This window comes from Dromiciops gliroides, chromosome 5 (assembly GCF_019393635.1).
Source record: "Dromiciops gliroides isolate mDroGli1 chromosome 5, mDroGli1.pri, whole genome shotgun sequence".
Taxonomy (NCBI): Eukaryota; Metazoa; Chordata; class Mammalia; order Microbiotheria; family Microbiotheriidae; genus Dromiciops; species Dromiciops gliroides.
Window position 1 is genome coordinate 21,167,762 of NC_057865.1, and position 27,373 is coordinate 21,195,134.

General features: G+C 42.1%; 2 pseudogenes; both read left to right on the forward strand.

Annotated features, from left to right (window-relative positions):
- Positions 1 to 11,724: 11,724 nt before the first annotated feature.
- On the forward strand, positions 11,725 to 12,192 carry LOC122727663 (annotated as a pseudogene).
- Positions 12,193 to 14,589: 2,397 nt separating this feature from the next.
- Positions 14,590 to 15,685, forward strand: LOC122728671 (annotated as a pseudogene).
- The last annotated feature ends 11,688 nt before the right edge of the window (positions 15,686 to 27,373 follow it).

Here is a 27,373-nt window from a genome sequence, read left to right on the forward strand (position 1 = left end):
CTCAAAAAGGACTTTGAAGATAAAGTTAGAGAGGTAGAGGAAAAATTGGAAAGAGAAATGAGGGTGATGCAGGAAAGACATGAGAAAAAAGTCAACAGCTTGAAAAGTCAAATTGGCCAAATGGAAAAGGAGCTACAAAAGCTCTCTGATGAAAATAATTGCCTAAGAATTAGGATTGAATGAATGGAAGCTAGTGACTTTGTGAGAAACCAAGATACAATAAAGCAAATCCAAATGAATAAAAAAATAGAGGGCAATGGGAAATATCTTCTGGGGAAAACTGCCGACCTGGAAAATAGGTCCAGGAGAGATAATTTGAAAATTATTGGTCTACCTGAAAACCATGATCAAGGAAAGAACTTAGACATCATCTTCCAAGATATTCTCGGGGAAAATTGCCCTGAAATTCTAAAAGAAGAAGCTAAAATAGAAATTGAAAGAATCTACCAATCACCTCCAGAAAGAGATCCCAAAAGGAAAACTCCTAGGAATATTATAGCCAAATTCCAGAGCCCTCAGGTCAAGGAGAAAATATTGCAAGCTGCCAAAAAGAAAGAATTCAAGTACTGTGGAGCCCCAGTCAGGACAGCACAAGATCTAGCAGCTTCTACATTAAAGGACTGGAGGGCATGGAATATGATATTCCAAAGGGCAAAGGAAATGGGATTACAACCAAGAATCACCTACCCAGCAAAACTCAACATTATCTTTCAGTGGAAAAAATGGGACTTTAATGAAAAAGAAGACTTTCAGATATTTGTGATGAAAAGACCTGAACTGAATGGCAAATTTGACTTTCAAATACAAGACCCCAGAGAACCATAAAAAAATTGGAGCTGAGGGACATACCTGGGGCCATACAGGGAGTGACTGTCTTGTATCTGAGGCCCGGTTTTGGCTGAGATCCCCCTGGGTCCAGGGGTGATGATTTGTCCACTGTGTCACTTAGCTGGATGATAACGTCTTTGGGGTTGGATTGAGGGGTGAGGGGAATTCACTGGGGGGGGGGGGGAGGGCAGAGGTGAAGTCCTGCATGAGTGTAACAGGAGGGGGCTTGTGGAGTGGGGGAGGGTATGGGAGAGGAGTGGGTCAGTGAATGAGTTTTGTACTCATTGGAAGGGGCTGGAAGATCTTAGACTCCTCAGAGCTGCCTCAGGGAGGGACTGGCAGACACGCCCAACTGGGTGGAGTAATCTATTTAATTTGGGCAGTGAATGAGCCTAGCACTCATCAGGATTGGCTCAAATACCTCCGTCTCATTGGGGTTGGCTCAGGGAGGGAATAGTATATACACTCAATTGGGTGGAGTGATCTCTCTAGCCCTGCAGGAGGGTAGAGGGGAGGGGGGGAGAGAGAAAGAGAGGGGTGAGGGAGGGGGGGCAGAGTGGGGGAGGGGACAGACGGAGGCGGATCCCTTTTGAGGGGTGATGGAATGGAAGTGGAGTGGATATCATGGGGAAGGGAATGGGATGGAGGGGAAACTGTTAACAGTGGTGATCATGAAAAAGAGGAAAGGGGGGAAAATTGTACAGAAAATGTTTATAGCAACTCTTGGTGGAGGCTAGGAATTGAGAATCGGGGGAATGTCCATCAATTGAGGAATGATGGAGAAAGCTGTGATATATGATTGTAGTGGAATGGACTTGTGCTACAGGAAATGACAGGCAGGAGGATCCCCGAAAAACCTTGAAAGACTAATGAACATCAATGTATAGTGAAGTGGGCAGAGCTGAGAGGACATTGTGTCGTAGTGACAGCAGTGTTGTTCAATGAGTAGTTGTGAATGCCTTAACTACTCTCACCAGTGCAGTGATCCAAGACTAGTGATCCAGGGAACTAATGAGGAGGCTTGCTATGCACCCCTATAGAAGGAACTGATAGAAAGAACACTTGTGGATTATACATATATAACCTGATTGCGATCTTGTAATCTTATGAAAATGAATGTTGGAGACTACCCTTACATGTAAATGGAAGATAAGATAAATGTTTGTTGCCAAAAAAAAAAAAAGTAATTGGGGGGGGGGTGCAGCTAGGTGGTGCAGTGGATAGAGCACTGGCCCTGGAGTCAGGAGGACCTGAGTTTAAATCCGGCCTCAGACCATTGACACTTACTAGCTGTGTGACCCTGGGCAAGTCACTTAACTCTCATTGCCCCACACACACAAAAAAAAGTAATTGGGAAATGTTTAACAAATATGTAAAAATGTAATCGATTATGTTAATTTGTGATTTTTAAAATCTATATGTGGCTTGTAGTGATCCATTTCTATGTGAGTTTGACAATACTGTGCTAAACAATAAAAATTTTTATAAATCATCAGAAACCATTGGTAAAGGACAAAAAATGGGAGAGCAACAAAAAACAAGAAAGATAGGAGGTCAGAAAGTAGCTGAGCTTTATCTATTGTGTTTTAAGACATACAAAGCTCTTATGAGGATTTCTATTGAGTTGGGAGAGAACGTAATATAAGCGGTTTTTTGGTTTTGTTTTATTTTTTCTTTACAACACAAGGCAGTTGGTCTCATGGGTTTATATCTGTCCTTTCCCCCTACTATTTTAGGGAGCTAGTTATTCCAAACATACATGTTATTCAATAAGCTGTGAGGAAATCAAGGGAAGAAATCTTCTTTCCCAATCATATCAGAATTCCTTTCTAAAATGCAACACTTGGAATAGAAGCCATTCTTTCACATGTGATCTAGTCAGGGCAGAATGCAGCACAGGTATAATCTGTTTTCTTCCTGGTTCTCGACGCTAGGATATTAAGACCTCCAGGGTATTTCAAGCTCTCTATCTGCAGTTTGGGGATTATTTATCTGTAAACATCTATGAAAGATTGCATGCTTCTGATGTTTCTACCCACTGGACCATGTCTTTCTAAGTATTCCACAGGTGCCGGATTTCTGGAATGTGTTGTAAAGTTTCTATCATTTCCTTGCACAATGTGCATTGATCAAATCCAGACTCCTCCAGCAAAGTGATTTGGACATCACAGCATCCAGTTTCTACTGTCTGCTATTTAAGGTCAAAGTTCCTATTAACTTCTTGACAACTCTGGTACATTTCTCACTCATTTTAACTTGTCAGTTCATTACTTTTTTCTTTCTCCAGTATAAATGGAATAAAACGAGATACCCTCATTTATCCCAGTGTAGCTTCATGCACCTGAAATTAATTAGAAGATATGCCCCCCTCCCCTATGTGCCCCAAGAAGGTAGAAGACAAAAAAGAAAGGTGCTAGATTAGCCAAAATACTCTTAGCTTCATTTCTTAAGGTAGCAAAGAATTGGAGTCAAAGTGAGTGTCCAGGGCAGCTAGGTGGCACAGTGGATAGAGCACTGGCCCTGGATTCAGGAGGACCTGAGTTCAAATCCGGCCTCAGACACTTGACACTTACTAGCTGTGTGACCCTGGGCAAGTCACTTAACCCCCATTGCCCCACAAAAAACAAAACAAAGTGAGTGTCCACTGACTCTGGAATAGATGAGCTTAATGCCATGGAGTATTAGTATATCATAAGAAATGAGCAATAGGAAGAATTCAGGGAAACAAAGACAGGGTTACATGAACTAAAAGCAGAGTGCAGTAATAGAACCAGAGAATCAATATACAATGATGATAGCAATGCAAATGAAAAATCAGTAAAGCAGGGCTCAACACCAGATAAGTATAATGACCAAAATTGGGTCCAGAGAAAAGATGAAGAAATGCACCCATCCCTTCATTAAAGAGTTGGGGGAGTGTGAACACCAAATGTTACATGCCCTGACAGATAGATGTAAGTGTGCCAGTTGGTTTTGCTCACTGTTTTTCCTTGATTACCAAGGAAGGCTACAGAGGGAGGGAAGCGGTACCAATAAAACTTTAAAACACACACACGAATTAGATGCATTTTTAAATGTATATACTATGATGCCAGAGGCCACATTTTGCATTTCCTGACCTGAAATCATAGTATTACAGACTCTCAGAGCTGGAAGGGACTGAAAATCATCTAACCTCGGGGCAGCTAGGTGGTGCAGTGGACAGAGCACCCGCCCAGGATTCAGGAGGACCTGAGTTCAAATCCGGCCTCAGACACTTGACACTAGCTGTGTGACCCTGGGAAAGTCATTTAACCCTCATTGCCCTGCCCCACCAAAAAATAAATAAAATAACAAGTAAAATGCAAGCAAAGCTTAGAAAGATGCAGGATTCTTTTTTTTTTTTTTTTTGCAGGCAATGGGGGTTAAGTGACTTGCCCAGGGTCACACAGCTAGTAAGTGTCAAATGTCTGAGGCCGGATTTGAACTCAGGCACTCCTGAATCCAGGGCCGGTGCTTTAACCACTTCGCCATCTAGCTGCCCCCAAGATGCAGGATTCTTGACTCAGTAAGAAGGCAAATAAAATTGAGTCTTACCTTGATATATCATGCCAAGTATTCAGTGGGCCTGATGGAATTTAGAAAAAGATTAATCATTCAACCTGACTCAGGGTTGTGCAAAAGCAAATCCTTTTAAAAATAGCAGTGTATATTTTTAGGGTGATAATACCTACCTTAGTTTATCACTAAAGTATGCAGATATCAATTAAGGCATAGGAATATTCAATCTAAATCCTTCATTCAACCTAGCCAGAGATCTGTATTTTACAATATGTAACAATTGGAGTGGTACCACCTGCTGGAGAGTTACTGTAGGAAAGCTCTGCCATGAGGAGAAGGTGTCTGAGGGCAAGCCATGTGGTTTAGAAGGTCAGTTCCTTGGCGTCAGGAAGTGATGTTTGCTTGTGGGTACTGTCTATCAAAGCTACCAGCCAATTATCTTGGAGCCATGCGTGCATGTGGATGGGATGTTCCGGGTTTCACAGGCGGCTTGTGGGACAAAGAAGGGGTGAGGCTTTCTCTCTCACTCTCTTTCTCAAGGACCTCATGGGGGAGAGTAGCTGGAGACCCCGGCTCCCTGATAGATAGCTGTAGGCATCTAGGCCTCTTTCTCTCTCTTTACTAAATTCTTATTCTCCTTAATAAATGCTTAAAAGTCTAAACTCTTGCTAAAGCTTATAATTTATTGGTGACCACTCATTAGATATTTTAGACAGTATAGCCAGATAGCAACTTTACAAATAATAATCCATAACCGCATAAAAACAATAATGTCATAGCTGTTTCCATGCTAAATCATCATCTCTGAGCTACATGAAGGGAAAAGCTTTCAAAATGTACAGACCTATCAGAGGAGATTGAGTCATGTGGGAATAGGATAAGGCATCCATTACTGGACATGTACTGAGGATGCTTTCAGGAGACATACAGATGAGCTTAGAATTCATATCCCTTTTTTTTAAAAACAATAAACATTTTTATTTAATGTTTTGTGTTCTACTCTAAATCTTATGAAAATGAATGTTGAAAACTACCCTTACATGGAACTAGAAAAAAATAAAATAAATGTTTGTTGCAAAAAAAAAAATTTCTATGAAATTCTTTAGGTTAACTAGATATTGCCAGGGTACTGAACTATGATGAACAGACTAAAGATCACCATTGTGCTGCTGTATCTCAAACCACCAGAATAATAGCATTCAAGAGCTGTAACTTTAGTGGCAATCTAGTCCAACTCGTGTGTGAAATAAATTCCCATTATTGTCTACTAAAGTTTTGCATTCCAAATTTTATCCTTCCTTCCCATCCCCCAAATCCCCTCCCTGAGATGGTAATCAATCAGATATAGGTTATACATGTGCAATTATGTAGAACATTACCATATTAGTCATTTTGTATAAGAAAATGTGAATAAAAGAAAAAAAATGAAAGAAAGTAAAAAATAGCATGCTTCTGTCTGTGTTCCATCAAAATCAGTTCTTTCTTTCGAGGTGGATAGTATGCTTAATCACTAGTCCTTTTGAGAATGTCCTGGATCATTGTATTGCTGAGAATTGTTAAGTCATTCACAGTTCTTCATGGAGCAATATTGCTGTCACTATGCACGATGTTCTCCTGGTTCTACTCATTTCACTATATATCAGTTCATACGAGTCTTTCCAGGCCTTTCTTAAATCATTCTACTTGTCATTTTTCATAGCACAATAATATTCCATCACAATCATATACCACAACTTGTTTAGCCATTTCCCAATTCATGGACATTCCTTTGATTTCCAATAGAATTTACATCTTACCATATTTATTCAAGTAGAAAAGCAGTTACTGTATCAACCTTTGTAATAGTCCATGCAACATTCAATATAAAAGAAAAAAAACAGTATGTTAGCCTGTTCTAGGAATCTATCTAATCCCTATTGGAAAAAGATGAGAATGAAGGGCTGCAGCTAGGTGGTGCAGTGGATAAAGTACCAGCCCTGGATTCAGGAGGACCTGAGTTCAACTCTGGCCTCAGACACTTGATACTTAATAGCTGCGTGACCCTAACCCTCACTGACCTGCAAAAAAAAAAAAAATCACTTGATATACGGATGATCTCAAGCTATATGGCTTCCCTGGAAACATACTAAATAGCCCCTTTGTCCCCTGGATAATCCCTCCAATGAGTTCCCTCTTCAGCCATACCCAATCTCCAGATTGCCCCTTTGGCCAAATCTATCTTTGGAATGGCTTCTCTTCCCTTGTACCTCTGCAGAGCTGGCTGACTGGGTTTAACACATTCTTCTCAGGTCCCATCATATCCCTAGACATTAAACCTGGAGCCTTGCAGATAACAGTGGGGCTCCACCAGCAGGCTCAGAAGGAGCAGAGAGAGCCGGTCACCTTTATCCTATATTCCTTGAGCTGTGCCCAAATGGCTACCATCCCAACAGTCTGATTCTCTTATTTCATGTTGTACCCTGGAAATCGAACAATCTTCACTCGTGGCTTGAAGTTAATGGACCAGGTTTAATGTCACGGTAAAGATGCCATGAAACAAACCCAAAGAAACCAGCTGAATTTTGAGATTTGGGGTTTCAAATACTGACAAGGGATAACTTGCAAATTGTTCCTTTTTCCTTCCTGACAGCCCAAGCCAAAGTCTTCGGCCTTGCCCTCATCCTCAGGTCCATTCCCACCTGCCTTTCTGTCACTGGTGCTGTGGCTACCGCTTTCTCAAGACATTCTGAACCAGTAAGTTCCCTGTATTATTATTGGTGCCTCTTTCCTTGGATGAAGACCATTAGATGCTGAAATATGGTACAGAAACATTGGTAGCTGAGCAAGACCTTTCTTTGTCCTAACCAGAAGCACCTGAAATGTTACATAAAGGAGATCTTTGGAGAGAAATATGGACAGGTCTCCAAAGCAATTTATCTCTTTAACAAATTCACTTTGTACAGAAGTCCTTATTGCTTGTCCAGCAATCCTCCATCTGTGGGGATCTCTAGAAACATGTCCAAAAATTAGGGAGAGTATTTCTCATAGCGATGCACATCAGGAGGTTGGAGATTCAGTGAGTGAGTAGGGAGTTTTCCTTCCTCATTGGATGAGCCTAAGTAGGTTGAAACAACTTGTCAAAAAGTACGAGACAAGTAAGGTTCTTGCACAATGGACTCCCATTTCTTTCTTACTTTTTTTTTTTTGAGGAAATTGAGGTTAAGTGACTTGCCCAGGATCACACAGCTAGTAAGTGTCAAGTGTCTAAGGTCAAATTTGAACTCAGGTCCTCCTGAATCCAGGGCCAGTGCTTTATGCACTGTACCACCTAGCTGCCCCAATGCCCATTTCAACATTTCACCAATTGACACAAAAATCAAAAAGGTGTTAATTCATTAGAAAATTCAGGAAACACAGTATAGCAGTGTCTAGATTCAGTATTATTGGGCAATGAGTAGAATAGTTGATTTAGTAGATTGTCTCCTTAAAGTCCTCTACTGTTGTGGAAGGGGCAACTAAGTGGTACAGTAGATAGTGTGCCAGGTCTGGCATCAAGAAGACCTGAGTTCAAATCTGGCCTCAGACACTTGAAACCTACTAGCTGTGTGACCTTGGGCAAGTCACTTAACCCTCATTGCCCTGCAAAAAAAATAAATAAGAATAACTTGAAACTATAGTAGAAGGGAGGAGGGGGTAATGCTAAAACCTTAGTCTCATAAGAACTATGTTAAAGAGGGAATAACATATACATTTAGAAGGGTATAAAAGTCTTACAGAGAAATAGGAGGGTGAGGGTATAGGATAAGAGAGGGACTCTTAAAAGGGTATGCAGATTAAGGAATAAGATCAAGGGGATAGGATATGAGAGAGACTCCTTGAAGTATGGATAGATTAAGAAGTAGGAGGACAAGGGAAAGGATAAGGAAGGTACTCAGAAGGGGTGCAGATTAAGTAGGCAGTGATCAGAAGTAAATTAGATGTCTAAGGAGGGTTAGGATTGTAAAAATATTTTATTAACTGGGCCTAATTTGGGGGGCTAATCTGACTGGAGGACTAATCTGGGGACTTTTGGCTGACTGGCTATCTGACTGCTATTAATTTAACATGGGCTGTTTATAAAATTCCACCACACTGCTCCACTCCCAAATTGATAAGCTAAATATTAAGAAGTCTCTTAACTAAATAATCAAAGCAGAGTTTATTTATGAGGTACAATTTAAAATTAAGAATACAGGGAAATAAAATGTACAACCTGACTGCATTGTGGTGTGTCTCTTTCCACTGCGTCTCTTTCCCACCTGCTGTGCCTGGAACTTCTTTAATACAATAAGGGCCTTAGCCACCTCTTGGCTTAGGGTACTCAGGTCCTTTACTCTAACTCCAAGCCCCTTTTACTTTGTAAACCCCCCTGCTTCTAACTTTCCTCTCCTTACTGCCACCGCTGAACCCCTGTGTTTCTCTCTCACCGACCTTCTGTCTGTCTGCTCCGTCCGTCTGCCCTTCAGCCTCTCTTTTCTCTGCTCCTAGTCTTTCTCGTCTTCTCCTGCGTCCTTGTAGCCCCCTGTCTGTCTTCTCCAACCTTTGCTGTCTCATTAGCCGCCCCCAGTCTCTCTATCTTGTCCACATCAGCAGCCCCCCTCCTGTCTAACTCCCAGGTCTATATATACCTTTTCTTCTCTCCAGTCAAATCTCAGGGCTTCCTGTGCCCCCACAGACCAAGCTAATCCTCCAGCCAGGGCTGCGGCTGGGGCTGGGGTGATGCTTGAGCATCCCGTGCCTCAGCACAGGCTATCCAGGATTTTTTGGATAGCTCCACTCAGGTTGGAGGGAGCTGGGGTCTTTTTTCCCCCAGCTGTCTGACCTGGGGTCTTGTACAGCCCATGGGGCTTTTTGGCTCAGCTGAAGCTGAGGGAGAGGGGCACCAGCACCTCCCACACATAAGAGACCCTGAGGGCCTAAGGCTTTCTAATCTCAGCCTAAAGGTAGGGTCCCCAAATCAAAATAAATTTCCACAGGATAAAAAGAGAGGGGGAGAAGGATAAACAATGGGGAAAAATAGGATGGAGGGAAATATACATCTAGTATTTATAACTTTGAATATGAATGGGATGAACTTACCCATAAAACAGAAATAGCCGAATGGATCAAAACCCAGAATCTGACAATATGCTGTTTACAAGAAACACATTTAAAAATAAGATACACATGTAGAATAAAAATAAAGAGAGGCAATAGAATTTATTACACTTCAGCTGACAGAAAAAAGCAGGGGTAGCAATTATGATATCAAAGTTAGACCTAAAAAAAAAGTTAGATCTAAAATAGATTTAATTAAAAGAGATAAATTGGGATACTACATTATGTTAAAAGGTACCATTCATAATAAAAAGTAATATCAATACTAAATCTATATACACCAAATGCTACATCCAAATTTTTAAAGGAAGAGCTAAATGAATTACAGGTGGAAATAGCAAAACTATAACAGTGGGGGACTTCAGCTTTCCTCCCTCAGAACTAGATAAATCTAACCAAAAAATAAATAAGAAAGAAGTCAAGGCAATGCATAGAATCTTTTTTGGGGGGAGGCAGGGCAATGAGGGTTAAGTGACTTGCCCAGGGTCACACAGCTAGTAAGTGTCAAGCGTTTGGGGCCAGATTTGAAGTCAGGTCCTCCTGAATCCAGGGCCAGTGCTTCATCCACTGAGCTACCTAGCTGCTCCAGCAATGCATAGAATCTTAGATAATCTGGATCTGATAGATAAATGGAAAAATTGAATGAGAATAGGAAGGAATATACCTTTTTTTCAGCAGTACATTTTACCTTTACAAAAATTGACCATATGTTAGGGCATAAAAACTTTATAGTTAAATGCCAAAAGTCAGAAATATTGAATATATCCTTTTCAGATCATAATGCAATAAAATTGTACTTAATAAGGTCCCATGGAAACATGGATTAAAAATTAATTGGAGGAGCAGCTAGGTGGCAAAGTGGATAAGGCACTGGTCCTGGATTCAGGAGGATCTGAGTTCAAATTCGGCCTCAGACACTTGACAAGTGTGTGACCCTGGGCAAGTCACTTAACCCTCATTGCCCTACCAAAAAAAATTAACTGGAGACTAAGTAACCTGATCTTAAATAATGAGTGGGTTAAACAATAATAGAAACAATAAATAATTTTACTAAAGAGAATGAAAATAATAATGAGACAACATACCAAAAGCTATGAATACAGCAAAAGAAGTAACCAGAGGAAAATTTATATCTCTAAGTGCTTATATCAATAAAACAGAGAAAGATTATATCAATGAATTGGGTATGTAATTTAAAAAAAAACTAGAAAAAGAACAAATTAAAAATCCCCAATTAAACACCAAGTTGGAAATCCTAAAATTTAAAGGTGAGAATAATAAAATTGAGAGTAAAAAACCCCCACTGAATTGATATATAAAACAGGAGTTGGTTTCATGAAAAAATAAACCTGAATAAATCATTTTAGACAAATCATTGGTTAACATGATTTTTAAAAGACAGAAGCAAACCAGATCACTTGTATCTAAAATGAAAAGTGAAAATATATCACTAAAAAAGATGAAGTCAAAGCAATTATAAGGAATTATCTTGCCTGATTATATGTCAATAAATTTAACAATTTAAGTGAAATGGAAGAATATTTATAAAAATTTAAACTGCCCAGACCAACAGAAGAGGAAACAGAATATATAAATAAATCTATTTTAGAAAAAGAAATTGACCAGGTTTTAAATGAGCTTCCTAAGAAAAAAAGCATCAGGACCAGATGGATTTAGAAGTGAATTCTACCAAACACTTCCAACTAATTCCAATATTAAATAAATTATCTGGAATAGTATACAAAAAAGGATTCCTACCAAATGCCTTTTATGAAACAAATATGATGCTGATAATTAAACCAGGAAGAGCAGAACCAAGAGAATGTTAGATGCAATAAATAGCAATATGACTTGAAGTATGATGGGAACACCTAAGTTATTCTAAGTATTAGAAATATTCAAATTAACTATAAATGACCTATAAGGGAAGTTATTATCTACCTCCAGAGGAAAAACTGATAAATAGAAGTATGTATGGTGGGTTTTACACACACACACACACACACACACACACACACACACACGTGCACGCACGCACACATGCACGCACGTGCACACACACGCACATGTGTACACACAGATTTATATCTGTGTCAAATGATATCCTTCTCTACTACGGGGTGGGGAGGGGATGAGGGAAACAGTTTGAAACTTAAAATGTAACCCCAAAAAATTAATTAAAAATTTATTCTAATGGTACCTCATGGGCCAAGGAAACCAGGAACCATCATGGTGTGAGGGATGGATCCTGTTAGGACCCAACAGCTGACAGCTGAGCTGGAGGTAGAAATGTTAACCTACAGATATGATAGGATGATCAGCACATGTCATTGGAAGTGTGTCCCTCCCCATTGCAAGGAAGCCAAACTGGGGGCAGCTAGGTGGCCCAGTGGATAAAGGACTGGCCCTGGATTCAGGAGGACCTGAGTTCAAATCCAGCCTCAAACACTTGACACTTACTAACTGTGTGACCCTGGGCAAGTCACTTAACCCTCATTGCCCTGCAAAAAAACCCAAAACAAACAAAAACCAACCAAGCAAACAAAAAACAAGGAAGCCAAACTGTCCAAGGGTGAATCTGTGTATCTGAATCGATGTGTCTACAAGTACTTGAACATTAATGAGTGAATGGGCACAAAATTGGCAAAGCTGTTTGTGCAGGATGAAGAGCTGATGAAGAGGATGCAGCAGGGCCCAGGGCTGGTGTGAAGACCCCAGAGACAATGAGCACTGGCCCTTACCCTTTTGCACTTGTCAATGAAAGTACTGATGATTATTTTAAAACTATTCTGATGAATTTTGGAACTCATTGATAAAGGCATTGTGGCAGAATGCCAGAGTGAATTGGAAGATCTGAGTTTGAATCTTCACTCTGCCATAACTGTCAGTAAGTCACCTGACATCTCTAGGCCACGGTTTCTTCATTTGTCAAATGAGTGGATGGCTCTAGATGGCTTCTGAAGTCTCTTATGGCTTTAAATTTATGATTCTCCATTGGTCCTTTCTTTTGGGTAAAGATCACAATTCATCCAGGCCTCCTTAACCTGCACAACTCATGTCCATAAACTCTCCAAAAGCGATCAACCTGAAAGGTCTACTAGGTCCTTCAACAGTGATCAGCATCATGAGGTTAGGTTTAAACAAACAACAACCCGCCACCATCCCGACCACCAAGGCAGAATGACTACCAGTTATGTATTTTTCTGAGTCCTGTGTGGAAGGTGTCCATGCATGAAGATGTCCATGCAGCCCAATCAAGAATTCTTTTTAAAGAGGGATTTGTCAGATGTAGTTCAGGAACAGAGAACACAATGGTGGTGAGAGAAACCAGGTGAATGGTTCTGACTCTGATTCTTAGATCTGGAACAGAAGCGATGTCCTTGAGCCAGATTGGGAAACCCAGCCTGAACAGAATGAGTTAAGAAACCCAGATAAGATCAGTCTTGTGGGGCAGTGGGATGCTCCTCTGACTAGTAATGAGCCCTGAAGTCAACCTGAAGTCAACTTGATCCTATGTACCCCTGCAAGGGGAAGTTGCTAAACATCTGGAAGCATCCCTGCACTACAGATGTGACTTGACATCTGTTCTGGTTTGAGAGACCTGGCCATGGTCTACTGGAGCTGCCCCCAAAGGCTCACAAAATTTGGTCAGAGGGTGGTGAACATCATGGCTTTGCCTTTTTAGGTCCTTTTAAGTTCCTGAAGGGCTGAAGAATTCCTGAAGAAATCCCCAGAGCAGTCAGCATTCTGCTGCTCCGAAAGCATACCATCAAGGTAACACAACCCTGGCTTGCATCCTTGCTCCTTTTCTTGCATTTGACTATACACTTGGTTTTCCTTGGTCACCCAGGTATTTCTCCTTGATGCTCCGCTCAGCTTTGCTAAATCTCAATCCTCCTCCCTTCCCACACTTTGCCTTTAAACAATTCCCAAGAGCATCAGGGAATCCCATGCAGACCATCCATCCCCCACCCCACCCCCACTCCCACCTCACAGGTTCTACCCTTATTCGCATCTGCTACAGTATTCCTACTCCTGAGAATAGATGGCAGGACTTCACTCACCATCAATTGGAAGTCTGTTTACCAGTTTCTTCTGTTCACTCCCAGGCCCCCAGTAGCCAACACCTTAGAATCCTAGGACCCTAGATGTAGAGGAGACCTCCGAGGACCCTTCATTTTATTTTATTTGTTTGTTTTTGGTTTTGTTTTTGCAGGGTAATGAGGGTTAAGTGACTTGCCCAGGGTCACACCGCTAGTTAAGTGTCAACTGTCTGAGGCTGGATTTGAACTCAGGGAGTCCTGGATCCAGGGCCGGTGCTTTATCCACTGCGCCACCTAGCTGCCCCGACCCTTCATTTTAGAGACAAGGAAAGTGATACCCAGAGAAAGAAGGGGATCTACCCAGAGAAAGTGGATCTGCCCAAAGTCCACTCAGAGGCAGGATTTGAATCCCGGGCCCCTGACTACAGCCAACGCTCTTTCCTTCCATGCTGACTCCTTCCTTTGATTCCCTATCGCCTCTGGAGAGTCCTTCGAAGGACAAAACTAATCTGCCCTTTCCCACGGTCCCCGCGGCAGAAAGCAGCAAAGTTTCCTAGGACTTGAATTTGGAGTCCTTGGACGTGAGCTCTGTGCCAGGGGAGGGAGAAGGGAATGGGGTGGGAGGAAAGGGAAGAAGGGAGAGGCAGGGGGTGGAGTGGCAGGAGGGAAGGCGTGGGGCAAAGGGTTGAGGAGAGAAGCTGCCAGGTGAGCTGCACTCTTCAAAAGAGCCTGGAGCAGGGGTGGCGGGGACCACCCCCAGGACTTACAGCGGCCAAACCTGCGTGTGAGCGCCCTACTCCGCTCCCCAAAGTGCTACAGCCATCGCAGCCTCAGCCTCGCCCTCCTCTCTGCATCTTTTCCCTCCCTGCGCCTGTAGAGTGGTGCAAGCAGCCTCAGCAGCTACAGCATCTGTGACTGAGCTCCTGGGTAGCGGTGGCAGAGACGTCTGGGCAAAGCAGAGGATCCGGGACCAGCTGTCTTCTGGGCACTTTGAGGGGTTAGGTCAGGGAGCTGTCCCTACTGACCCGTGTCGGGGACGCCCTGTGGAGAAGCCCAGATTACCATGAACGCGCTCATATTTCCCAAGATTCATGTCATCGTCGTCTTCGTCTTTTTCTTAGTCTTTATCTTCAGTGGGCTGGTCATCAACTTCCTCCAGCTGTGCTCTCTCATCCTCTGGCCTCTCAACAAGAAGTTTTACCGAAAAGCCGCCTTGCCTACTCCCTCTGGAGCCAGTTAGTGGTGATCCGGGCTCACAACGTACCATATTCACTCATCGGGACTTTGTGGACAAGGTAGGTAAAGAGCATGCCATTGTCGTCTTGAATCACACCTTTGAAATTGACTTTCTCTGTGGCTGGACCGTATTGGAGCGCCTTGGGCTTCTGGGAAGCGCCAAGACCCTGATGAAAAAGGAGCTGGCATACATCCCTGTGATTGGCTGGATGTTGTACTTTATGGAAAGCCTATTCTGCAAAAGAAAATAGGAGGTGGACAAGCAGACCCTCGTTAAAGGCTTGAGACGTTTGGCTGACTACCAGGAGCCCTTTTGCATTATCGTGCTTTGTGAAGGGACTCGATTTACCAAGGAAAAGCATTAGAAGCCAAAGGACTGTCCAAACTCAAATACTACCTGCTTCCTAGAACCAAAGGCTTCAGTACTGTTGTCCAGTGTCTCAGGGGAAAAGTTTCTGCTGTTTATGACACCACGCTAAATTTTAGAGGACCCCAGAATCCATCTTTTCTAGGGCTCTTTTGGAGGGAGAAGTATGAAGCTGATATATTCTGTAGAAGAATTCCTTTGGAAGATATCCCTCTGGAGGAAAGTGAAATAGCCAAGTGGCTTCACAAACTTTATCAGGAGAAGGATGCTTTACAGGAATTCTACAATCAGAAAGCTATATTTCCAGGGGAGCCGTTTCAACCCAGCAGAAGACCATGGGGTCTCTTGAATTTCTTCTCTTGGGCGACTGTCATACTATTTTCTCTCTTCAGGTTTTCACTGAGCATTTTTCTAAGTGGATCCCCCCTGCTGATGTTAGCATTCTTTGGATTTTTTGTGGGGGTTACTATTGTTGGAAGTCAGAGACTGATAGGAGTAACTAAAATTTTAAAAAATTTCCACCTATGGAAACCAAAAATGGAAGAAAAAGGAATAATTAGTCGCTATAGATTGAATATATGTAACCAAATGGGAGTATCAAATTAACAATTAAAAATAAAGCATGGGGTGGGGCAGCTAGGTGGCGAAGTGGATAAAGCATGGGCCCTGGACTCAGAAGGATCTGAGTTCAAATCTGGCCTCAGATACTTGACACTTACTAGCTGTGTGACCTTGGGACTTCATTGCCCTGCAAAAAGGAAAAAAAAAGAAAAAAAGAAAAGAAAAGAAAATTCTAGTTCTACTTGTTACTGTGTCCCTTTGAGTAAATAACTTTACTTCTTTGGGGTTCAGTTTGCCCATCTGTAAAATGGGGGGTGGGGGTTGCAGTAGATGACTTCTGGGGTCCCTTCTAGTTCTAAATCTATGATCTGATTCAATTGAATTCCACAAGCATTTTAAGTACCTAATACTGACAAGGCACAATGATACAAAGATACAAAGAGTGAACCCCAAATCAAAAGCTTATATTACAGAGGTATTTGGCTTGTGAGTCTGAATGACTTGGGAGAATGGTGGTACCTTCACAGTAATAGGGACATTAGGAAGTGGGGAGGACTTAGGGAGAAAGATAATGAACTGATTTGGGGGCATGCTTAGTTGAAGATACTTATAGGACATACAATTCCAGAAGTCTAAAAGGCAGTTGGAGATGTGGGATTCAAGATCAGGAGAGAGGTTGAGGCTGGACAAATAAACCTGAGAATTGTCAGGAACTGATGCAGTCACCAAATTGGACAGCATAGTGGGAAACCAGAAGAGGGCCAAGGGCAGGGCTTTGGGGGATGCCCACACTTAATGCCTATACCAGCAGTATGTTGGAGCTAGTCCATACTGGCTCATGAGAGGTGATTATTCAATTTTATCCCTTGGAAATAGGCGAACACTACAAATCAAGTCTTGGCTTATGGTTTTGTTAATTGCCTAGACTTAAGAAAGTGATTGAAAAAGAGTAATAATGTGGATTAAACTGAAAAGTATAGTGTGTATACATTTCTTTTTCAGAGTCAGTTTTAAACTATTGATCAGCACACTCCTGGACATAACATAGTTGAAGATCAAAGAAAGGACATCAATGAATCTGATAGGTTGGGAGCCTGGAAAGTGGTATCGCAAAAAACTCTAGAGGAGAGAGAGAATGCAGGAGGATGAGATGATCCATGGTGTCAAATGTTGCAAAGAGATTTTAAAAGGGTGAGAATTGGAAAAGAGTCCTTAGATTGGGCAGCTGAGAGATCATTGGTAGCTTTGAACAGGGCAACTTCAGGCAGGTGATGAGGCTGGGAGCCACATTTCAGAAGGTTTAAAAGAAAATGAAGAGGGGCAGCTAGATGGTGCAGTGGATAGAGCACCGGCCCTGTAGTCAGGAGTACCTGAGTTCAAATCTGACCTCAGACACTTAACACTTACTAGCTGTGTGACCCTGGGCAAGTCACTTAACCCCAATTGCCTCACTAAAAAAAAGAGAGAGAGAGAGAGAGAGAGAGAGAGAGAATGTGGGGCCAGGACCACTTGGGGCAGAGAGCCAAGCTGGGAGCTGCATGAAGACCAGGAGCAGCTGGTCAAGAGAATGAAGAGGAGAGGAAATGGGGCCCCAGGGCAGAGCCAGAATTCTCAAGAAATTTGCCCAGAAAGGAGAGGAGAGCTATAGGGCAATAACTAGTTAGGATGGCAGGATCAATAAATGTTCCCTGTGGTCAGAGTTCCTCTTATTTGTTCAATTATCTCCCAAAGTACACACCCAAGCTTACATTTTTTTTAGTCTGACCATAATAAAGCAAAGATAGGGTTATGAAAACCCCAAATCACAATTAATTCCTTACAGGAGGTTGGGGCCTTTGGCCAGGAATCCTTGTTCTCTTTACCTAAAAACTGATGCTGGAGGGGTGTCTGCTGACTACTACTTGTCTCTTGTTTCTAGTTCTATTAATATCACTTGTGTTTTAAAATTGTTACCATTAATAAACCTGTGTTTTATGTTTTTGAAAGAGACAGTTTCTTTTTTTACCCCAATCTTAAGGCAAGCCACCCAATTAACTCTTCTCATACTGAATTTGGCCCTTACACCCCTTATGCCCATTGTACATGCCTTCCATATGGGAGTAGGTTGTGTACAGGGGCTTGCTACCAAGCAACTCTAGAGATAAGAGATCATGTAAATTCATGAAATGCACAGATATTGTTTCTTTTTGCCCTGCTATTAATTTTTGTCCCCATTAAATGTTTTCAGTTTCAGTGCAGCTTCTCCTCTGAGTCAGTTACTAGGGTGGACAACTAAAGACCTAGACCCAAGTTACCATAGAATTTCTCAGTTTTTTCAAACTCTATGGGAGCAACAATGAAATGGAAAAGTGATGACATAGAGATTCTGTGTGTCCCCCTCCTCCCCTTTGAACATGGTCTCTAAGAATCCTGTACAAAGTTGTCTCTAAGATAGCCTGACATCATTCAATCAATATGGTATAGTGAAAAGAGTCTTGAGGGCAGCTACATGGTACAGTGGATACACTTGACACTTACTTAGCTGTATAACCCTGGGCAAGTCACTTAACCCTCATTGCCCTGCAAAAAGAAAGGAAGGAAGGAAGGAAGGAAGGAAGAAAGAAAGAAAGAAAGAAAGAAAGAAAGAAAGAAAGAAAGAAAGAAAGAAAGAAAGAAAGAAAGAAAGAAAGAAAGAAAGAAAGAAAGAAAGAAAGAAAGAAAGAAAGAAAGAAAAAGAAGGAAGGAAGGAAGGAAAAGAAAGGAAAGGAAAGGAAAAGAAAAGAAAAAGAGAAAAAAAATAGAGTCTTGGCTTTGGAGTCAGGGGACCTAGGTTCAAATCCTGTGTGGTAAAAATTATTTGTGGCAAAGATTAATATCAGAAGTTTTAGCTGAATCGTTTAAGAGATTGCACATGCTACTGAAGCAGCTTTTGAAAGACCTCCCCTTTTGGGAGGAAAACTCGAGAACATGAGGAACTTCCAGGACACGAACTTAAAAGTGAGGGTGGGAACAGAAGTTCAAGCTCACTGGCCGTGAAACTTAGTTGTGGCGGCACGCTGGTGAGAGGAGTTTGGAAACACATGGTTGGTGTTCGAGCTTGGGTGTGCTGGTTTGTGGCCTGGCAGGCAGTTTGGGATTCGGTGAGTTTTATAAAGGAAAATAGACTAAGCTTAGATCTAAGACCATTCATTTGTATTTCTACTTCCCTATTTCTCTAATTGGTTTCACTTTTTGTTGCCTAATTAATTCCCAAGCAATAAAAACTAATCCCTCCCAAATTAAAGCTCAGAGGCTCCTTTTTCTTATTGGTCTGGGAGATATAGATATATATATGGGAAAAGTTAAAGGGGGAGATTAATGCTCCGTATATCCAATTTTGAATCTCACACCTGCCAGTGGTGCTACCTATGTGACCTCAGGCAAGTCACTTCAAGTTCCTGAGTCTTATTTTCTTCATCTGTAAAAATGAAGGGGTTGAACGAGATGGTTTATGAGGTTCCTTCCAACTTTACATCTTTGAACCCCTGAAAGTCTAACTTCTATCCCTACCACTTTAACCAGACTGATCTCTAAAATATCTCAGTGACTTGCTACTCACCAAATCCAATGGGCTTTTCTTAGTCCTTCTCCTTCTTTACCTCTCTTTACTTTTTGTTGACTATGCCCTCATTTTTTTCCTTCCCATACTTCCAAAATTGGGGCCAGTTATGGGGTGCTATGCATACAGTGCCTGAAGTCAGCAAGACTCCTCTTCCTGAGTTCAAATCTTGCCTCAGATGCTTACTAGCTGTGTGACCTTGGGCAAGTCACTTAGCCATGTTTGCCTCAGTTTCCTCATCTGTAAAATGAGCTGGAGAAGGAAATAGCAAACCACTCCAGTATTTTTGCCAAGAAAACCCCAAATGGGGTTGTGGAGAGTCAGACATGACTGAAAAATGACTGAAAAATAGCAACAAACTTCCAAAATACCACATTTTCTTGGTTCTTACCTGACATCTTTAGTCCATTCTTCTCTGTTTCCTTTACTGGCTCCTCATTTTTTCCCAGTCCCTTAAACATTCCATTTCTCACCCCCATACCTTTGGATGAGCTGTCCTCACCCATACCTAGAATAAACTCTCTTCACACCTCTGCCTTTCATAATTGTAGCTTAGTTAAAGAGCCACATGTTACATGATGTCTTTCCTGATCCTACCACCATATCCCAGAATTCTTCAGAGAGATCTTGTATTGCTTCTTCAGACTTCCATGTGAACCTTTGCCTTGTGTGAGTTCTCTATAAAATTTTTGTTGTTCATCCTTTGTTCTCAGAGATGACCAATGACATCAGGTAGGTGATGTCTTGACTTGCAAGTGAATTATATTTAAGTGAAGCAGAGCTGTGCAGTCATCAGCCTCATTGTCTCCTCCAGAGTCATCTAAGTCCAGTGGGATAAGTTAAGACAACTGGCAATGGCCCAGACTCCATAAAATAGTCTTTTAGGCAAATGTATGTTTGCCATTCAAACAATGTGGCCAGTCCATTGGAATTGCACTCTCTATACTAGGGTTTGAATGCTTGGCAGTTTAGCTCAAGAAAAGACCTCAGCATCCAGTACCTTATCTTGGCAGGTGATCTTCAGAATTTTCCAAAGACAATCCAAACGTAAATAGTTCAGTTTACTGGCATGGCACCAGTAGCCTGTCTAGGTTTCACAGGCATACAACAACGAGGTCAGCCCAATGGCTCTGTAGATCTTCAGTTTGGTAGTCAGTCTTCTTTCTCACACTTTCCTTCAGAGCCTCCCAAATACCGAGCTAGCTCTGGCAATACATGTGTCAAGCTCATCATCTATATGTACATACTCCCAAGGTAAATGAACTTATTCACAACATTCAAAATTTCTCCATTTACTTTAACCAGTGGTTCTAATATAGATGGTGTGGTGCTAGCTGGTGGAGAACCTGTTTTTTTGTTAGTCGTCAAGCCAAAATTAGTACAAGCAGCAGAGAATCAATTCATATTTTATTGCATCTCAGCCTCAGAGGTTGCATTAAGAGCACAATCATCGGTAAACAAAAAGTCATGTGCCAACTTTCCTTTCACTTTAGTCTCAGCTTGTAGTCTTTTTCAAGTTAAACAGTTTACCACACACACCAGTGTGGTAACTGACCTTGATGATGTCTTCACCCTTGTTGAAGGCATCCAATATCACTGAAAACATGCTAAAAGGCACGGGAGCAGGTACACAGCTCTGCTTCACTCCGCTGCTGACTGGGAAAGAACATTATGCATTATCTAGAACCCATGCAAGTCTGCCATCATGGAACTGGCATACAATACTGATGAAATTCTCCGAGAAACCAAATTTTGCCATTATTTTCTACAATCCCTCATGACTGACAGTATCAAAGACTTCAATTAGATCATCAAATGTTGTGTACAGACTTCTGTTCTGCTCCTGGCATTTCTCCTGGTGTTGGGTAGCAAACACCAACTTGACTTTTCCTCAGCCCTTTCTGAAGTTGCACTGGCTCTTAGGTAGATGACTATCTTAAAAGTGAAGGACCAGGGATGGCTAAGTGGCTCAGTGGATAAAGCACCGGCCCTGGATTCAGGAGTACCTGAGTTCAAATCCGGCCTCAGACACTTGACACTTAATAGCTGTGTGACCCTGGGCAAGTCACTTAACCCCCATTGCCCTGCAAAAAAAAAAAAAAAAGTGAAGGACCAGTCAGTTAAGGAGGACTCTAGAAAGAATCTTGATGGCAATGCCTAAGAGAGAGACCCTCCTGTGACTATGACAGGACAATCTATTTCCTTTTCCTTTATAGAGATGGACAATGGAGGCATCCTTGATCTTTTGAGGGATAACCTCCTCTTGCTATAGCACCTTTTGTATGAGCACTGGACCCCTTGCCTTGTAAATCTCTGCTGGAACAGAATCAGCACCAGGTGCTTTACTATATGAGAGGAGCTTAATGGCATTGAAAACTTCTTCAGTTGGAAGTCTGGCTAGAGGGAAACTGACTTCAATTTGAAAAATAATGGTCAATGGTTTCAGCATTGGCTGATGACAGTCTGTTGAGAAGGCTATGGAAGCATTCAGCCCATCTTTCCAGGATCATGTCCTTATCACTAATCAATGTGGCTACACCTGTGATAAATAGTTGAGATACAACTACTTAAGTCTTTGGCCCATAAATTGCCTTCAGGGCATCATAGAAGCACTTTGGGTTGTTAAGATCAGGGTAAGACTGAATTTCATTTACCTCCTTACTGAGCCAAGAATCCTGCATCTTTCTAAGCTTTGCTTGCATTTTACTTTTTTATTTTATTTTATTTCCTTTCTTTTTTTTTTTTTTGCGGGGCAATGAGGGTTAAGTGACTTGCTCAGGGTCACATAGCTAGTAAGTGTCAAGTGTCTGAGGCTGGATTTGAATTCAGGTCTTCCTGAATCCAGGGTTGGTGCTTTATCCAGTGCACCACTTAGCTGTCATTTTACTTTTAATGGAGCTAAATGCTGTCTTCTTACAGACAGATGAACTACCATGCTGGTAAACCCTATGGAGTTCTCATTTTTAATTTTGTAGCTTCAGTATTTCCCCATCATGTTCATCAAACCAGTCTTGATTTTGTGAAATTTCTGACCCAAATGAGCAAATGCAGTACTGTTCACCAACTCTCGGAAGTGCCTACTCCTTTTCTGCTTCACTGTTGCCAATCATGTGTTGGTTCAATTTTCCCTCTAAGTTAGCAACAAACCAGTCCGTTCAGAGAAGCACTCTATTATGCTGACATTGTCTTCGGGTAGTCATTTTGCCTTGGGGGGTTGCTACTTTTGTTGAATGTAAATGTTTAACTTAGAGAAGATAAGTCTATGATCTTTCCAGCACTCTGCATTGTCTTCATCACTCTCACATTCTGTCTGTCTCTATTCAGAGACCAGGTGGACAAGTGAAGAAAGAACCTCCCTCTACCCCCAGGAAGTTTTTTAAGATTCTAAATAGCTGAGTAGGAACTGACATTCCTACAGATGTTAGCCTGTTTCTATTCCCCACCTCTATGTGTGTATACTTAAAGTTGGCAAAATACTTTTACAAACATTATCTTGTTGGATCCTCATAACCACCTGTGATTATCCTTATTTTATAGATGAGAAAACTGAGGAAGGCAGAGGGCAGATGTCCAAGGCTGGATTTGTTCCAGGATGGAGTTCAGGTCTCCATCCACTGCATCACCTAGATGTCTCCTAAGAAATACTCCCAGTAGCACACAATAGCCACAGTTTTTCCTCTCAGCTGAGCCCCACCTTCCACAGGGTCCTAAAATCCTCAAGGCCCATAGTCCTTCCCACTGGTTTGTCAACCCACCAGGAGGGAAATGAACCTGCGGGAGTCAGAAGAGCAATCTGTCTTTGCTTCCTGTGCTGGCTCCTTTTTTCTCATGACTGAGCCTATGACTTCTATTACTCAGAACTGCAGAATGCAAAATGCATGTCCTTTGCTCCCCCCCCCCCCCCATGCTGCTCTTCCAGTTCCAGGGGCCACATGCTTGATGCTCTTCTCTCTCCAAGAGGCTTCGTTTGATTAAGAATTCTTCTCTGAAAATCTTGTAGAAACAAATGTTGAAAACTATCTCTACATGTAACTAGAAAATAAAATATTGTAAGAGAAAAAAAAAGAAAAAAAAAGAATTTTTCTCTTGAGAGCAGCTAGGTGGCACAATGGATAAAGCATCAGCCCTGGATTCAGGATTCAGGAGGACCTGAATTCAAATTCAACCTCAAACACTTGATACTTATTAGCTGTATGACCCCAGGCAAGTCACTTAACCCTCTTGGCTATATCTGCGGTCTTCAGAGAGCAGATACAATGTAGTGCTAAATTTGACCGTCTTTAATGAGATAGATGGCTTGGTTTCATTTAATGTATGATATTCACAATAAAGTTAACATTATTTTCACTTCTTATTCACCTTAATGATAAAAGAAAAAAATTGGATACCCTATCTGTTGTATCACTCAGAAGTGCAGAGATGGAGAAAAAGAGAAAGGTGGAGGGGAAAGGAGGGGGGAGAGGAAGGGAATGGGGGAGAGAGAGAGAGAGAAGGAGGGAGGTAGAGAGAGGGAGGAAGAGGAAAAGAGGGGCACAGGAAGGGAGGGGGGGAGAGAGAGAGAGAGAGAGAGAGAGAGAGAGAGAGAGAGAGAGAGAGAGAGAGAGAGAGAGAGAGAGAGAGAGAGAGAGAGAGAGAACAACCTGTCTGGACCTCTTCCTTTTCTATAAAATGTCGAGGTGGGACTAAATGATCTCAAAGGTTCCTTCCATCTCAAACTCCTTATGAATCTATGAAGGAATGAGGACTAGAACAAAACACCATGGGGCTATCCCAATTCCGCTCTTGCTTGTTCTATTGTCTAGCAGCAGGTGGCGCTATGCTCCTGATGTTCTCTTAGGGCTAGGAGCTTGCCCATTGACCTTCATCCTAGGCTATAAAGCCGGGAGGGATGTTAAGAGATCCTAGGGGCCAACTCTGGAATCTTTCAGTTGAGGAAACTATGGCCCACAGAGGATTTCATTCAACTGGGAATTATCAAAAACTGGGCTCTAACTGCCCCCCCCCATTTTTTTCCTTCTATTTTTAATGAGTATGTTCATCAGTGGCAAAAACTTATCTTTAAGGTGGAGGAGGGAGAAGGCTCTGATCCTTGTTCTCAGTTCTCTCCCTCTCTAGGAAGTGGAGAACTTACTTGGGTAGAGCAGCTGGTGTGATTAAAAGAATGGAAGGAACCCCATCGCCCAAGACCCCCTGTTTTCCAATTGCTTGAAAGACTATAAATTGGAACTTTTTATCTGCTCTTTAAAAAAAAAAAAAGGGCAGATTTAGCTCAGTGGTGAAGGCTTCCAGTCTTCTCCCGTTCTCCCTGAGAACCCTCTTCACCAGCAGACTGTTCTCTTCATTGTCTCCCAAACTCATTCTGCTCAGTTTTCTTTCTTTCTTTCTTTCTTTCTTTCTTTCTTTCTTTCTTTCTTTCTTTCTTTCTTTCTTTCTTTCTTTCTTTCTTTCTTTCTTTCTTTCTTTCTTTCTTTCTTTCTTTCTTTCTTTCTTTCTTTCTTTCTTTCTTTCTTTCTTTCTTTCTTTCTTTCTTGGTGAGGCAATTGGGGTTAAGTGACTTGCCCAACCAAGGTCACACAGCTAGTAAGTGGCAAGTGTCTGAGGCTGGATGTGAACTCAGGTCCTCCTGACTCTAGGGCCAGTGCTCTATCCACTGCGCCACCTAGCTGCCCCATAGTTTTCTTTTTATGCCTTTTCTCACATTTTATCTCTCTGCCCTCGCTGTCTTCCACCTGTCCAAGTGCTGTCCTTCAAGGCCCAACCTTTTCTATATGGCCTTCTCAGCCCATTTCAACCCATAACAGCCTTGCCTTCTGAATACTCACAGCATTTAGGATGGAATCTTTCTTTGGGCTCTTAATCCTGGGGCTCTTTAAGACTTAAAAAGCACTTTAAACACATTGTCTCATTTGATCCTCACTTTGATAGGTATCATTTCCATTTTACTGATGAGGAAGCTGGGGCACCTAGAGGTTAAGTGAATTACCCAGGGCAACAAAGCTAACTAGTATCTGAGGGCAGAATTCCAACCCAGAGCTCTCCACTACACCACATTGTTGTTTCATGCTGATATCGATGTTTATAAGCAAATGTTGTGTCTTTCCAGCCCAACTGTAAACTCCTGGCATACAGGGCTTATGGCATATTTCTTCTAGTAGTGCTGGGAACATGGATGACCTCACTCAGAGCTGAATGAATGAATGAATGAATGAATGAATGAATGAATGAATGAATGAATGATCAGAAGAGAAGCCCAGCATCATGGAGAGAACATTAGATATGGAGTCAGAAGACCCAGATTTGAATTGTGCTTTTGCCACTTACTTCTTACCTGTGTGACCTTCTACAAATTACTTTGCTTCTCTCTGTCTCAGTGCCTTCCCCAGAAAAATAAGGGAGTTAGACTAGATGACCTCTAAATTCTTTGTCAGTTCTAGATACTATCTTAATTTTCCGGATAGGGAGAAACCCGTGATTTCGAAGGTTTGGAGAACTCTCAGATGAGGAAAATCCTTGTACCAAACTAGGTCAGCTTCTATTCAGAGATTTAGAGTCTTAAAAACTGCTTGGGGTAGGGGAGGTTCTCCACTTCTCCACCTGGTCTCGGAACAGAATCTTATCAGACTAGGATGGTGTATTCCCTTTACTCCAGCGCACAGACTGTCTCCTTGAACTGCTGATCCTCAAACCTTTCCTCGGGCAATGACCAGGGTCAGTCCTCAGGTGACAGATACAGCCTTCTGCTCCACTGGGTGAAAAGCCTCTCGGGCTGGGTGGTATCTATGGGCAGCTAGCGAGAGCCATAGTACACAGAGCTCTGGGCCTGGAGTCAGGCATCCACTCAGCTGTGTGGCCCTGGGCAAGTTACTCCACCCTGTTTGCCTCAGTTTCCTCATCTGTAAAATGAGCTGGAGAAGGAAATGGCCAACCTCTCCAGTGTCTCTGCCAAGAAAACCCCAAATGGGGTCACAGAGAGTCAGACATCTCTGAACAATGTTTGTCAGAGCAGGGAAGTCTGCTGTTATGAGCACATGATAACGACGATGATAGTGGCAATATTATTAATAATAGCAACAACTATAATCGTTATTATTCACACAGTGCTTCCAAGTTGGCTGAGCACTTGACATGGATTCATTAGCCAGTGGATAGAGGGCTAGACTTGGAGTCAGACATATGTGAGTTTGAATCCTTCCTCGGAAGGGCAAGCTGTTTAACTCCTCTCTGCCTCAATTTCCCCATTTGAGAAATGGGGTAATAAAATCACCTTCCTCCCAGGGTGGGTATGAGGATAAAATAAGACAATATAGGTCAAGGACCTTAAAGTTCTATATGGATGGTAGTTATTATTACTGAGAAACCACTCATTCACTAGCTATCTCCTAGGTGTATTAAGCTCCCATTGTGGGCAATTGGCTCTACCAGGAGGTAAGGGGAATAAAAAGATCCTGGGTCCTGACCTCACGTAGCTTACAACTAAGCCAGAACAAAATAGAAATAAATACAAGTTAGAATACTGTCACCACGCAAGAGCATAAAGTGCTTTGAGATCATGTTCAGCAGAGGAGAACAGGGAAGACTTTATGGGGGAGGTGACGAACTGGGCTTTGAATAATGAGTAGAATGTAAACAAGTAGAAATTTGGGGGGAGGACATTTATAGGCGTAACAAATAGTGAGATACCATTGGGCTAATCAACATTTTGAAAGAGAATAGAATGTGATAAGGCTAGAGTAGGAAATGGGAGCCAGATGTTTGAGGACCTTGAATATGAGAGTGAGTCTGGTCTTTTCAGGACAATGGGAAGTTTTTTGAGTAGGAAAATGGAAAGATTTGACAGGAGCATTGGGACACTTTCCTTGTCAGTGGCGTTTAGTACAAACTGGAAGGGGAAGAAGCCTGAGGCCAGGAGAGCTGTTAGGAGACCATTGCAATAGTTCAGGTAAAAGGTAATGAGGGGGCAGCTAGGTGGCACAGTGGATAAAGCACTGGCTCTGGATTCAGAAGGACCTGAGTTCAAATCTGACCTCAGACACTTGATGCTAACTGTGTGACCCTGGGCAAGTCACTTAACCCTCATTGCCTCGGGGGAAAAAAAGAAAGAAAGGT